The sequence below is a fragment of the Procambarus clarkii genome, chromosome 37 (genome assembly GCF_040958095.1).
Source record: "Procambarus clarkii isolate CNS0578487 chromosome 37, FALCON_Pclarkii_2.0, whole genome shotgun sequence".
NCBI lineage: Eukaryota > Metazoa > Arthropoda > Malacostraca > Decapoda > Cambaridae > Procambarus > Procambarus clarkii.
Genome location: NC_091186.1, coordinates 23,125,724 through 23,139,737, shown reverse-complemented (window position 1 = coordinate 23,139,737; position 14,014 = coordinate 23,125,724). Strand labels below are relative to the sequence as shown.

Sequence of the window (14,014 nt, the reverse complement as noted above, 5' to 3'; positions counted from 1 at the left end):
ACTTGTTTTAATGTGTTCCTTGAGTCACTGTGGGAGTTGTCAACCCCTGCAGGTTATACTCTTCGGGTGTGGGTTATCTTGAGGTTATTATGGTGGGTTGGTTCACAGAGGTTATCAAGTTGGGGTTACTTCTTATAGAATGTTCACTTCATGTTCTTAGGGTTAATCCTCCACCACCGTTTGTATGGTGGACTCCAAACTGTTATTTACATTTATTGTCTCTTGCCATATGTTATATGTTGTCATTTATATGTTGTTGCCATATGTAAGCTGCCGTGTAGGGAGGAGCATGGCACCACGCTCCAGCGTTACCCTACAGCTTGAGGGGAGCTTACTCAAGCTGAGAGTATGTGTGTCCCGTTCTCAGCCCTCTCCTGGGGGGCGGGGGGTCCTTGAACCCAATACGTCGCGTTTGTTACGGAATTAGACAATCTATCTGACTACCTGTTGACATGTTCTTTGTTCCGGGGCTTAGCGTCCCCGCGGCCCGGTCGTCGACCAGGCCTCCTGGTTGCTGGACTGGTCAACCAGATTGTTGGACGCGGCTGCTCGCAGCCTGACGTATGAGTCACAGCCTGGTTGATCAGGTATCCTTTGGAGGTGTTTATCCAGTTCTCTCTTGAACACTGTGAGGGGTTGGCCAGTTATGTCCCTTATGTGTAGTGGAAGCGTGTTGAACAGTCTCGGGCCTCTGATGTTGATAGTTCTCTCTTGAACACTGTGAGGGGTCGGCCAGTTATGTCCCTTATGTGTAGTGGAAGCGTGTTGAACAGTCTCGGGCCTCTGATGTTGATAGTTCTCTCTTGAACACTGTGAGGGGTCGGCCAGTTATGTCCCTTATGTGTAGTGGAAGCGTGTTGAACAGTCTCGGGTCTCTGATGTTGATAGTTCTCTCTTGAACACTGTGAGGGGTCGGCCAGTTATGTCCCTTATGTGTAGTGGAAGCGTGTTGAACAGTCTCGGGCCTCTGATGTTGATAGTTCTCTCTTGAACATTGTGAGGGGTCGGCCAGTTATGTCCCTTATGTGTAGTGGAAGCGTGTTGAACAGTCTCGGGCCTCTGATGTTGATAGTTCTCTCTTGAACACTGTGAGGGGTCGGCCAGTTATGTCCCTTATGCGTAGTGGAAGCGTGTTGAACAGTCTCGGGCCTCTGATGTTGATAGTTCTCTCTTGAACACTGTGAGGGGTCGGCCAGTTATGTCCCTTATGTGTAGTGGAAGCGTGTTGAACAGTCTCGGGTCTCTGATGTTGATAGTTCTCTCTTGAACACTGTGAGGGGTCGGCCAGTTATGTCCCTTATGTGTAGTGGAAGCGTGTTGAACAGTCTCGGGCCTCTGATGTTGATAGTTCTCTCTTGAACACTGTGAGGGGTCGGCCAGTTATGTCCCTTATGTATAGTGGAAGCGTGTTGAACAGTCTCGGGCCTCTGATGTTGATAGTTCTCTCTTGAACACTGTGAGGGGTCGGCCAGTTATGTCCCTTATGTGTAGTGGAAGCGTGTTGTACAGTCTCGGGCCTCTGATGTTGATAGTTCTCTCTTGAACACTGAGGGGTCGGCCAGTTATGTCCCTTATGTGTAGTGGAAGCGTGTTGAACAGTCTCGGGCCTCTGATGTTGATAGTTCTCTCTTGAACACTGTGAGGGGTCGGCCAGTTATGTCTCTTATGTGTAGTGGAAGCGTGTTGAACAGTCTCGGGCCACTGATGTTGATAGTTCTCTCTTGAACACTGTGAGGGGTCGGCCAGTTATGTCCCTTATGTGTAGTGGAAGCGTGTTGAACAGTCTCGGGCCACTGATGTTGATAGTTCTCTCTTGAACACTGTGAGGGGTCGGCCAGTTATGTCCCTTATGTGTAGTGGAAGCGTGTTGAACAGTCTCGGGCCTCTGATGTTGATAGTTCTCTCTTGAACACTGTGAGGGGTCGGCCAGTTATGCCCCTTATGTGTAGTGGAAGCGTGTTGAACAGTCTCGGGCCTCTGATGTTGATAGTTCTCTCTTGAACACTGTGAAGGGTCGGCCAGTTATGTCCCTTATGTGTAGTGGAAGCGTGTTGAACAGTCTCGGGCCTCTGATGTTGATAGTTCTCTCTTGAACACTGTGAGGGGTCGGCCAGTTATGTCCCTTATGTGTAGTGGAAGCGTGTTGAACAGTCTCGGGCCTCTGATGTTGATAGTTCTCTCTTGAACACTGTGAGGGGTCGGCCAGTTATGTCCCTTATGTGTAGTGGAAGCGTGTTGAACAGTCTCGGGACTCTGATGTTGATAGTTCTCTCTTGAACACTGTGAGGGGTCGGCCAGTTATGTCCCTTATGCGTAGTGGAAGCGTGTTGAACAGTCTCGGGCCTCTGATGTTGATAGTTCTCTCTTGAACACTGTGAGGGGTCGGCCAGTTATGTCCCTTATGTGTAGTGGAAGCGTGTTGAACAGTCTCGGGCCTCTGATGTTGATAGTTCTCTCTTGAACACTGTGAGGGGTCGACCAGTTATGTCCCTTACGTGTAGTGGAAGCGTGTTGAACAGTCTCAGGCCTCTGATGTTGATAGTTCTCTCTTGAACACTGTGAGGGGTCGGCCAGTTATGTCCCTTATGTGTAGTGCTTTTTTCTATTTATCGCAGCCCATTTTATTTATTTTGCGACCCTCAAATGGGTCGGGACCCACAGTTTATAAAACCCTGCTCAAGGGATTGCAAATTTATAAATTGCAAGCAGTCCCTATAATGTAGAAGTTTTTTATTTTTACTGGTTTTGGGTAGTAAAAGTAATTAATGAAATCCTGAAAAAAGCAATATGAGGAGATGTTTAGCACTCCAATAACAGCATGAAAGTGGAAGATTCGGACAATTTCTTTATGATTGATATCCAAACCCCTGTAAATATAACTGATATCAACACGAGCGTGGCAGATTTTGAAAGAGAAATTGACAACATGCCCATGCACTCAGCCCCGGGGCCAGACTCATGGAATTCGATATTTATAAAGAAATGCAAAGTGCTCGTAGCACAGGCACTCAGTATAGTGTGAAGGAAGAGCTTGGACACGGGGGAGATACTAGATGCACTTAAAGTAGCAGACATTGCCCCTCTACACAAGGGAGGGAGCAAAGCATTGGCAAAGAATTATAGACCAGTTGCACTAACGTCCCACATAATAAAAGTATTTGAGAGAGTGATCAGGAGTCAGGTCACTAGTTTCATGGAGACCAATGACCTCCACAACCCAGGCCAACATGGATTTAGAGCGGGAAGATCATGCCTCTCACAGCTACTTGACCACTACGACAAAATCACTGAGCCATTAGAAGAAAACCAGAATGCAGATGTGGTATACACGGACTTGGCAAAGGCATTTGATAAATGTGACCATGGAGTGATAGCACACAAAATAAGTTTATTGGGAATAATTGGTAAAGTAGGACAGTGGATATTAAATTTTCTATCAAACAGAACACAAAGAGTAACACTCAATGATATCTCATATCAGATATAGACAAAAATACAAGTCAGCTTCGTATCATCTTTTGCAGATGTCACAAAAATCAGCATGAAAATTACCTCAGCTGAAGACATTGAAAAACTTCAAACAGATAATAATAAAAGTTTTCGATTGGGCAGCAGAAAATAACATGATGTTTAACAGTGATAAATTTCAGGTACTCAGATACGGTAAATAAGGACCTTTAACATAATACAGGGTACAAAACTCAATAAAATCTGCTCATTGTAGGAAACTGCATGTGAAGGATTTGGGAATAATGATGTCTGACGACCTAACGTTTAGGGAGCATAACCAAGCAAATATTGCGTCAGCCAAAAAATGATAGGATGGATTACGAGAATTTTCAAATCCAGGGATCCCATCACAATGGTTGCACTCTTCAAGTCACTTGTGTTGTCCCGTCTTGAGTACTGCTCAGTACTCACTTCCCCCTTCAGAGCAGGAGAGATTGCTGAAATAGAGGGAATACAGAGAACATATACGGCACGCATAGACGAGATAAAACACCTAAATTATTGGGATCGTCTCAAAGCTCTCCAAATATACTCTCTAGAAAGGAGACGAGAGAGATACCAAATAATATACACATGGAAAATACTGGAGGGTCAGGTCCCAAATCTACACAGTAAAATAACAACGGACTAGAGTGAACGATATGGAAGAAAATGCAGAATAGAACCAGTGAAGAGCAGAGGTGCCATAGGCACAATCAGAGAACACTGTATAAACATCAGAGGTCCGCGGCTGTTCAACACCCTCCCAGCGTTATTGTTCTTGTGCAACAATATTCCACCGTAGAGAGCACTAGTGTCTTAAAAAGTATCATCATTGGTATGACATCCCTTGTTTGGAAGGCTCTTGTTATCCAATCTGTCATTTTCTTGCAGTCGTGACAGCAACTTTTTGTGTCAAGTCTTCTCCGTTACATTGGTTTTTCCCTCTATAGTGTGATTTGATTCCGTTTTATATATGGTTTCCGTTTTTAATTTTTTTTTATTCCATAGCGCAGCCGCTGAAACTTATTTTCATTAAACATATTATTATCTGTGGCCCATTGAAAAACTCGATTTACATCCAATTGGAGGTTTGTCGTGTCCTCTATATTGTCTACTCATAAAAATCCTGGTGTCATGTGCAAATGATGATACAGTGCTGTAATTTGTATCCTTGTCTACGTCTGATATTAGGATGAGACAAATTACCGGAGTTAAGTACGGTACCTGGGGAGGGGGGGGGGGGGGTGGACTGAGCTTTTCACAGTAGATGATCCGGATTTTACTGTGTTGACCATTACACTCTGCGTCACAGTTCGTTAGCAAGTTGAAGATCCATCTCCCTACTTTGCCTGTAATTACTTTTGCACGCATTTTGTGTGTAATAACACCATGGTCACATTTGTCAAAGGCTTTTGCGAAATCTGTGTAAATTACATCAGCGTTTTGTTTGTCTTCCATGGCATCTAGTGCCATGTCATAGTGGTCCAGCAACTGTGACAGGCAAGAGCGCCCTGTTCTGAAACCATGTTGTCCGGGGTTATGGAGATGCTGTGAGGCTATGTATTTTGTGATCTTATTTCTTAGCACTCTTTCAAAGATTTTTATGTGTGATGTTAGTGCAAAAGGTGTCTGACTTTTTTTCCTCTACCTTATTATCTCCTTTATATGGAGTGGTGCTATCTCTGCTGTTTTTAATATGTCAGGGATAGTGCCTGTATCTAGGCTTTATCTCCACAGAATGTGAAGGGCCTGCGATAGTGGTTTTTAACAGTATTTGATGAATAAGGAGTTCCAAGAATCCGGGCTTGGTGCAGAGTGCATAGGCATACTGTTTATGGCTTCTTCAAAATCCAGTGGGGATAGGGTGACGTCTGATATAGGATTTGATGTTGGTATCATATCCATGAAAAATTCATTTGGGTTATCAATCTTTAGTGCATTTAATGGCTCGCTGAAAACAGAGTCGCACTGCTTCCTCAGTAGCTCGCTCATTTCTTTGTTGTCATCGGTGAAAGTTCCATATCCCTTTCGCAGGGGCCCGATACTAGATGTGGTTTTTGATCTTGATTTTGCATAGGAGAAAAAATATTTCGGATTTCTTTGTATTTCACTGATGGCTTTTTGCTCTCTTTGCCTCTCCTGGGTTTTGTATGATTCTTGTAGCTTGAGTTCAATTGTTTCTATTTCTCTACCTAACCTTCTTCGCCGTTCTTGAGATAGGGTGAGACTCTCAAGTTGTTCCGCGATTCGTTTTCTTCGCCTATATAGGGAACGACGTTCCCGTTCCAATCTGCATCTCTTCCTCTTTTTTCTTAGGGGTATGCGGTTTGAACATATTTCTAGTGCTACTGAGCTTATTTTTTCCAGGCACTGGTTCAGGTTTGCATTTTCTAGCTGTTCTTCCCAGTTTATTTCTGTGAAGTCCTGGTTTATTTGCTCCCAGTTTATCTGTTTATTATTGAAGTTGAATTTGCTGAAATCTCCTCCACCGGGAATCTGGACAGGTTTTGAAGGTCTGTTCCCCATGCTTGTCAGAACTTCAATTAAGTTGTGATCTGAGTAACAGGTATTTGTAATCATTATGTTCCTTATTAATTCATCATTATTGGTGAATATGAGGTCCAGCGTGTTCTCCTTCCTAGTTGGTTCTACTATTTGCTGGTTTAAGGCAAACCTGTCGCACATCCGTAGCAGGTCATTTGCATGTGCCTGTTCATTTAGGCTACTTCCTGGTATTCTTTCTGATATAACTGTATCAGCTAGGGTCTCCCATTTCAGGTGCCGTAGGTTGAAGTCCCCAAGCAGGATGATGTTCGGAGCTGGATTTGTGAGGTTTTCCAAGCAGTGTTCTATTTTCATTAGTTGGTCTTTAAACTGCTGAGGGTTTACCTCCGGTGACTTATATACAAGGACAATAACTACATTTAAGATCTCTATTTTGATTATTAGCACTTCCACCATATCATTTGAGGTGTTTAACAGCTCAGTACAGATGAGTGTGTCTTTGATGTAGAGGCTGACCCCACCCTGTAGCCGGTGTTTCCTATCACATCTGAAAAGATTGTACTTTGAGATCCATATTTCACCATCATGGTAGTCCTTTGTGTGAGTTTCCGTTAGGGCTGCAAACACTGCATTTGCCTCATGAAGGAGACCATCTATGAAGTGCACCTTGTTAGATTTGCGTGTTTTTATACCCTGGATGTTGGCAAATATAAATGATGTTATCGTGTTAGTGGAAGTGCTGGATGCCTTACTTGGTGTTAATATCTGAGGCTCTGGTAAGGAGGCCACTGTTGTGTGTCCTCTCTAGCATTTGACCGAGTTGGTGGTAGAGTCTGGTCATTTTTAGCCATTCTTCTCCTCTTGCTAGACAATCTTCCTGGTGTGTGTAGAGTTGTGGCTGTTTTCATAGTGGTGGTCTGTCGGGTTTATACGCACGGATCCTCTTATATGAAAAGCTGGACATGGTGTGTTGAAACATTTTCTCTCTTGTTTAAAAAGCGCTGGCAAATTTCTGGGTGGAAAAATTCACAGCTTATGGAACATTTCTCCGTGCCAGGAATATTCCAACACTTCCTAAGGTCATCGTATTTGTATGCCTCATTCGTTCATCCCCATATCTGGCATACACGTATACCCCATGTATAATATGCAAGGTTTTGGGTTCTTGTTTAAGATAACTCCATTAGTGACGTTAGTTAATTATTAATTAATCGCAGGCGATGAGTCACAATAACGTGGCTGAAGTATGTTGACCAGACCACACACTAGAAGGTGAAAGGACGACGACGTTTCGCTCCGTCCTGGACCATTCTCAAGTCGATTGTGAAACGTCGTCGTCCCTTCACCTTCTAGTGTGTGGTCTGGTCAACATTAATTAATCATTATAAGTGACTTAACATCATTACAGATGACAATAACGCGATAAAAACTGTTTAATAACAGTTAAACAGGGAATTAATTAGGGAAAGATGTATAGATTTCGTAAGCGGTTGTGAAATGCTTGAGGAATATGGGCCAGGAGAATACTGGAATGAGTTCTTTGAGTTACTGCACCCTTGAGCCCGGCTTGGGGCAAGACGTGTCTAGTGATAACTTGATCTAGAAGGCTGTTGGTTACAGCAGTCTGCACCTCAACATACTGTACAACATATGCAAATCTGGAAGTGTGTTCACATCCTGGAGAAGTTCACAGAACAATCACAGCGCCGCCAAGTTCTGTGATTGTTGTGGGAGAGCGCTTTAAAACACCTGACAAGACAATACCTGACACAGTCAAGGCCCTGGAGCAGGTGTTGTGGCTCTGGTGCTCCACCGAGTCTTAGAGGCGGTGAACACAGGTGTTATCATCTGTTCCGGTAGAACTGTTACTATAGTTCTTCAATAACTTCACTGCTGGGGTAGTTAGGTGTTCTTCACTACCTGCTGGGATAGTTAGGTGTTCACCACCACCTGCTGGGATAGTTAGGTGTTCACCACCACCTGCTGGGATAGTTACGTGTTCTCCACCACCTGCTGGGATAGTTAGGTGTTCACCACCACCTGCTGGGATAGTTAGGTGTTCTCCACCACCTGCTGGGATAGTTAGGTGTTCACCACCACCTGCTGGGATAGTTACGTGTTCACCACCACCTGCTGGGATAGTTACGTGTTCTCCACCACCTGCTGGGATAGTTACGTGTTCACCACCACCTGCTGGGATAGTTACGTGTTCTCCACCACCTGCTGGGATAGTTACGTGTTCACCACCACCTGCTGGGATAGTTAGGTGTTCACCACCACCTGCTGGGATAGTTAGGTGTTCACCACCACCTGCTGGGATAGTTACGTGTTCTCCACCACCTGCTGGGATAGTTACGTGTTCACCACCACCTGCTGGGATAGTTACGTGTTCACCACCACCTACTGGGATAGTTACATGTTCTCCACCACCTGGAACATACCTGGTTGATGGGGTTCTGGGAGTTGTTCTACTCCCCAAGCCCGGCCCGAGGCCAGGCTTGACTTGTGAGAGTTTGGTCCACCAGGCTGTTGCTTGGAGCGGCCCGCAGGCCCACATACCCACCACAGCCCGGTTGGTCCGGCACTCCTTGCAAGAACCTCTTCCTTCCTCCTCCTCCTCCTCCAAGAATAATAAGTGCAGTAATAGTGATAATATTGATAACATAGGGCCGGAGCTTGGTTCACCTCCATATAAGTAATGGAGGTGGGCAGCCAGGGTGGGCTGAGAGGTGGGCGGCCAGGGTGGGCTGAGAGGTGGGCGGCCAGGGTGGGCTGAGAGGTGGGTGGGCTGAGAGGTGGGCGGCCAGGGTGGGCTGGGAAGTGGGCGGCCAGGGTGGGCTGGGAAGTGGGCAGCTAGGGTGGGCTGGTGGTCGAGGAATACAACTTTAGGTTCGCTGCACTTTGCCAATAGTCGGGGGTGGGTGGGTGGGGGGGGGGGGGCCTCGCACCTTGCCCTGTACTCTGGCACTCTTACTTTCACTCTTAAAATCTTGCTCTCACCCTACGGTCTTGCTCGGACTGGCACTCTAAATAACACTCTGGCACTCTTTATGTCACTCATACTTTCACTCTAGCAATCCAACTCTCGCTTTGGCAGTCTGAGCTGGAGCATACCTGGGGCATACCTGGGGCATACCTGGGGCATACCTGGGACATACCCGGAGCATACCCGGAGCATACCTGGGGCATACCTGGAGCATACCTGGAGCATACCTGGAGCATACCCGGGGCATACTTGGGGCATACCTGGAGCATACTTGGGGCATACCTGGAGCATACCTGGAGCATACCTAGGGCATACCCGGCGCATACCCGGAGCATACCTGGAGTACACCGAACAGCTGTGGACCTCTGATGTTCAGACAATGTTCACTGATTGTGCCTATGGCACCTCTACTCCTCACTGGTTCTATTCTGCATTTCCTTCCGTACCTTTCGTTCCAGTATGTTGTTATTCTACTGTGGGACCTTGGGACCTGGTCCTCCAATATCTTCCATGTATATATTATTTGATACCTTTCTCGTCTCCTTTCCAGAGAGTACATTTTGAGAGCTTTGAGACGGTTCCAATAATTTAGATGTTTTATCGTGTCTATGTGTGTCGTATATGTTCTCTGTATTCCCTCTAATTCAGAGATCTCTCCCGCTCTGAAGGGGGAAGTGAGTACCGAGCAATACTCAAGACGGGACAACACAAGTGATTTAAATAGTATTATCATTGCTGTGGGACTCTGGATGTGAACGTTCTCATAATCCATCCTATCATGGTCCTGGCCGCCGCTATATTTGCTCGGTTATCTTCACTAAATGCCAGGTCGTCAGACATCATTATTCCCAGAACTTTTACATGTTGCTTTCCTTCTATGATTGTGTCTAATTGTGTCCTGTACCCTGTGTCCTGTACCCTGTGTCCTGTACCCTGTGTCCTGTACCCTGTGTCCTGTACCCTGTGTTTGGTTTAACTTCCTCGTTTCCACCATACCTCAGTACCTGGAACTTGTCACGGGTAAACATCGTGTTATTTTCAGTTGGCCAATCGAAGACTTTATTAATATCTGCTTGTAGTTGTCAGTGTCTTCTACAGTGGAAATTTTCATGCTGATTTTTATATAATCAGCAAAGGATGATACGAAGCTGCGACTAGTATTTTGGTCTATATCAGAGATAAGAATGGGAAATAGCAGCGGTGCCAGGACTGTGCCCTGAGGTACAGAACTTTTCACTGCACTTAGGCTTGATCTAACTCTGGCACTCTTTCTTTCCATCTGGCCTATTGTACTCTCACTGGCACTCATACTCTCACTCTGGCACTTGTACTCTCACTCTGGCACTCACTCTCGCACTCATATAAACATCAGAGGTCCGCGGTTGTTCAACGTCCTCCCAGCGAGCATAAGAAATATTGCCGGAACAACCGTGGACATCTTCAAGAGGAAACTAGATAGTTTCCTCCAAGGAGTGCCGGACCAACCAGGCTGTGATGGGTATGTGGGCCTGCGGGCCGCTCCAAGCAACAGCCTGGTGGACCAAACTCTCACAAGTCAAGCCTGGCCTCGGGCCGGGCTTGGGGAGTAGAACAACTCCCAGAACCCCATCAACCAGGAACTCTCACCCCACACTCACCCCTAACTAACCCCCCCACCCCCCCAACCCCCCCACCAACCCCCCCAACCCCCCCAACCCCCCCAACCCCCCCACCCCCCACTCCTTCGGAAATATATTCATGCCTTTTTTCCTAAGTGATTTAAAGTGCGCCAAAAATTTGCATGTATATTGTGGGAGAATATGTGCCCCGGGTGCCAGTCTTACCCTGGGGGGGTTACTGGTGCCCCGGGTGCCAGTCTTACCCTGGGGGGGTTACTGGTGCCCCGGGTGCCAGTCTTACCCTGGGGGGGGGGGTTACTGGTGCCCCGGGTGCCAGTCTTACCCTGGGGGGGTTACTGGTGCCCCGGGTGCCAGTCTTACCCTGGGGGGGGGGGGTTACTGGTGCCCCGGGTGCCAGTCTTACCCTGGGGGGGTTACTGGTGCCCCGGGTGCCAGTCTTACCCTGGGGGGGGGGGTTACTGGTGCCCCGGGTGCCAGTCTTACCCTGGGGGGGTTACTGGTGCCCCGGGTGCCAGTCTTACCCTGGGGGGGGGTTACTGGTGCCCCGGGTGCCAGTCTTACCCTGGGGGGGGGTTACTGGTGCCCCGGGTGCCAGTCTTACCCTGGGGGGGGGTTACTGGTGCCCCGGGTGCCAGTCTTACCCTGGGGGGGGTTACTGGTGCCCCGGGTGCCAGTCTTACCCTGGGGGGGGTTACTGGTGCCCCGGGTGCCAGTCTTACCCTGGGGGGGGTTACTGGTGCCCCGGGTGCCAGTCTTACCCTGGGGGGGTTACTGGTGCCCCGGGTGCCAGTCTTACCCTGGGGGGGGTTACTGGTGCCCCGGGTGCCAGTCTTACCCTGGGGGGGGGGTTACTGGTGCCCCGGGTGCCAGTCTTCCCCTGGGGGGAGGTTACTGGTGTCCCGGGTACCAGTCTTACCCTGGGGGGGGGGGGGTTACTGGTGCCCCGGGTGCCAGTCTTACCCTGGGAGGGGGTTACTGGTGCCCCTGGGTGCCAGTCTTACCCTGGGGGGGGGGGTTACTGGTGCCCCGGGTGCCAGTCTTCCCCTGGGGGGAGGTTACTGGTGCCCCGGGTACCAGTCTTACCCTGGGGGGAGGTTACTGGTGCCCCGGGTACCAGTCTTACCCTGGGGGGGGGGGTTACTGGTGCCCCTGGGTGCCAGTCTTACCCTGGGGGGGGGGGTTACTGGTGCCCCGGGTGCCAGTCTTCCCGTGGGGGGTGGTTACTGGTGCCCCGGGTGCCAGTCTTCCCCTGGGGGGAGGTTACTGGTGCCCCGGGTACCAGTCTTCCCCTGGGGGGAGGTTACTGGTGCCCCGGGTGCCAGTCTTCCCCTGGGGGGAGGTTTTGGTGCCCCGGGTGCCAGTCTTACCCGGGGGGGGTTACTGGTGCCCCGGGTGCCAGTCTTACCCTGGGGGGGGGGTTACTGGTGCCCCGGGTGCCAGTCTTACCCTGGGGGGGGGGGGGGTTACTGGTGCCCCGGTTGCCAGTCTTACCCTGGGGGGGGGGGGTTACTGGTGCCCCGGGTGCCAGTTTTACCCTGGGGGGGAGGTTACTGGTGCCCCGGGTACCAGTCTTACCCTGGGGGGGGGTTACTGGTGCCCCTGGGTGCCAGTCTTACCCTGGGGGGGGGGTTACTGGTGCCCCTGGGTGCCAGTCTTACCGTGGGGGGGGGTTACTGGTGCCCCGGGTGCCAGTCTTACCCTGGGGGGGGGGGTTACTGGTGCCCCGGGTGCCAGTCTTACCCTGGGGGGGGGGGGGGGGTTACTGGTGCCCCGGGTGCCAGTCTTACCCTGGGGGGTTACTGGTGCCCCGGGTGCCAGTCTTCCCCTGGGGGGTGGTTACTGGTGCCCCGGGTGCCAGTCTTCCCCTGGGGGGAGGTTACTGGTGCCCCGGGTACCAGTCTTCCCCTGGGGGGAGGTTACTGGTGCCCCGGGTAAAAGTCTTACCCTGGGGGGGTTACTGGTGCCCCTGGGTGCCAGTCTTACCCTGGGGGGGGTACTGGTGCCCCGGGTGCCAGTCTTACCCTGGGGGGGGGGTTACTGGTGCCCCGGGTGCCAGTCTTACCCTGGGGGGGGTTACTGGTGCCCCGTGTGCCAGTCTTACCCTGGGGGGGGGTTACTGGTGCCCCGGGTACCAGTCTTACCCTGGGGGGGGGGGTTACTGGTGCCCCGGGTGTCAATCTTACCCTGGGGGGGTTACTGGTGCCCCGGGTGCCAGTCTTACCCTGGGGGGGTTACTGGTGCCCCGGGTGCCAGTCTTACCCTGGGGGGGGGGGTTACTGGTGCCCCGGGTGTCAGTCTTACCCTGGGGGGTTACTGGTGCCCCGGGTGTCAGTCTTACCCTGGGGGGGTTACTGGTGCCCCGGGTGCCAGTCTTACCCTGGGGGGGGTTACTGGTGCCCCGGGTGTCAGTCTTACCCTGGGGGGGGAGTTACTGGTGCCCCGGGTGCCAGTCTTACCCTGGGGGGGGGTTACTGGTGCCCCGGGTGCCAGTCTTACCCTGGGGGGGGTTACTGGTGCCCCGGGTGCCAGTCTTACCCTGGGGGGGGTTACTGGTGCCCCGGGTGCCAATCTTACCCTGGGGGTTGGTTACTGGTGCCCCGGGTACCAGTCTTACCCTGGGGGGGGTTACTGGTGCCCCTGGGTGCCAGTCTTACCCTGGGGGGGGTTACTGGTGCCCCGGGTACCAGTCTTACCCTGGGGGGGGGTTACTGGTGCCGACCATTACTGGCTCTGTGGGAGGGGGGGGTGTCAGCCGGACAGTCTGTGTTGATGAGGACAGTCTGAGTTGATGAGGACAGTCTGTGTTGATGAGGACAGTCTGAGTTGATGAGGACAGTCTGTGTTGATGAGGACAGTCTGTGTTGATGAGGACAGTCTGTGTTGATGAGGACAGTCTGTGTTGATGAGGACAGTCTGAGTTGATGAGGACAGTCTGTGTTGATGAGGACAGTCTGTGTTGATGAGGACAGTCTGTGTTGATGAGGACAGTCTGTGTTGATGAGGACAGTCTGTGTTGATGAGGACAGTTTGTGTTGATGAGGACAGTCTGAGTTGATGAGGACAGTCTGTGTTGATGAGGACAGTCTGTGTTGATGAGGACAGTCTGTGTTGATGAGGACAGTCTGTGTTGATGAGGACAGTCTGTGTTGATGAGGACAGTCTGAGTTGATGAGGACATGTAGGAAAAGTCATTGTTCTTCAATAATTAATATGGTCATGAATGCTGCCTCTTCGGCTTTATATTTGGTATGAGATAAAGGAGTAATCCAGACTCAGCCTTGAGGTAGTCTATAACGAATTCTCAAGTGTTAATTAAGAATCTAAATTCAGAGGCCGAGTACCACTTGGCGCTGTGGAGGAGAGAGTGAGGTGGTGGGGTAGTGCTGTAAGGGTTATCCTTATACTCGCTCAC

The 14,014-nt window shown here is 50.1% G+C and overlaps 1 protein-coding gene across 8 annotated transcripts in view; it reads left to right on the top strand.

Moving 5' to 3' along the window:
• Window positions 1–14,014, top strand: part of LOC123765891 (phosphatase and actin regulator 2) — a 568,756-nt gene that overhangs the window by 117,179 nt on the left and 437,563 nt on the right. The gene's annotated exons all lie outside the window — the stretch shown is intronic.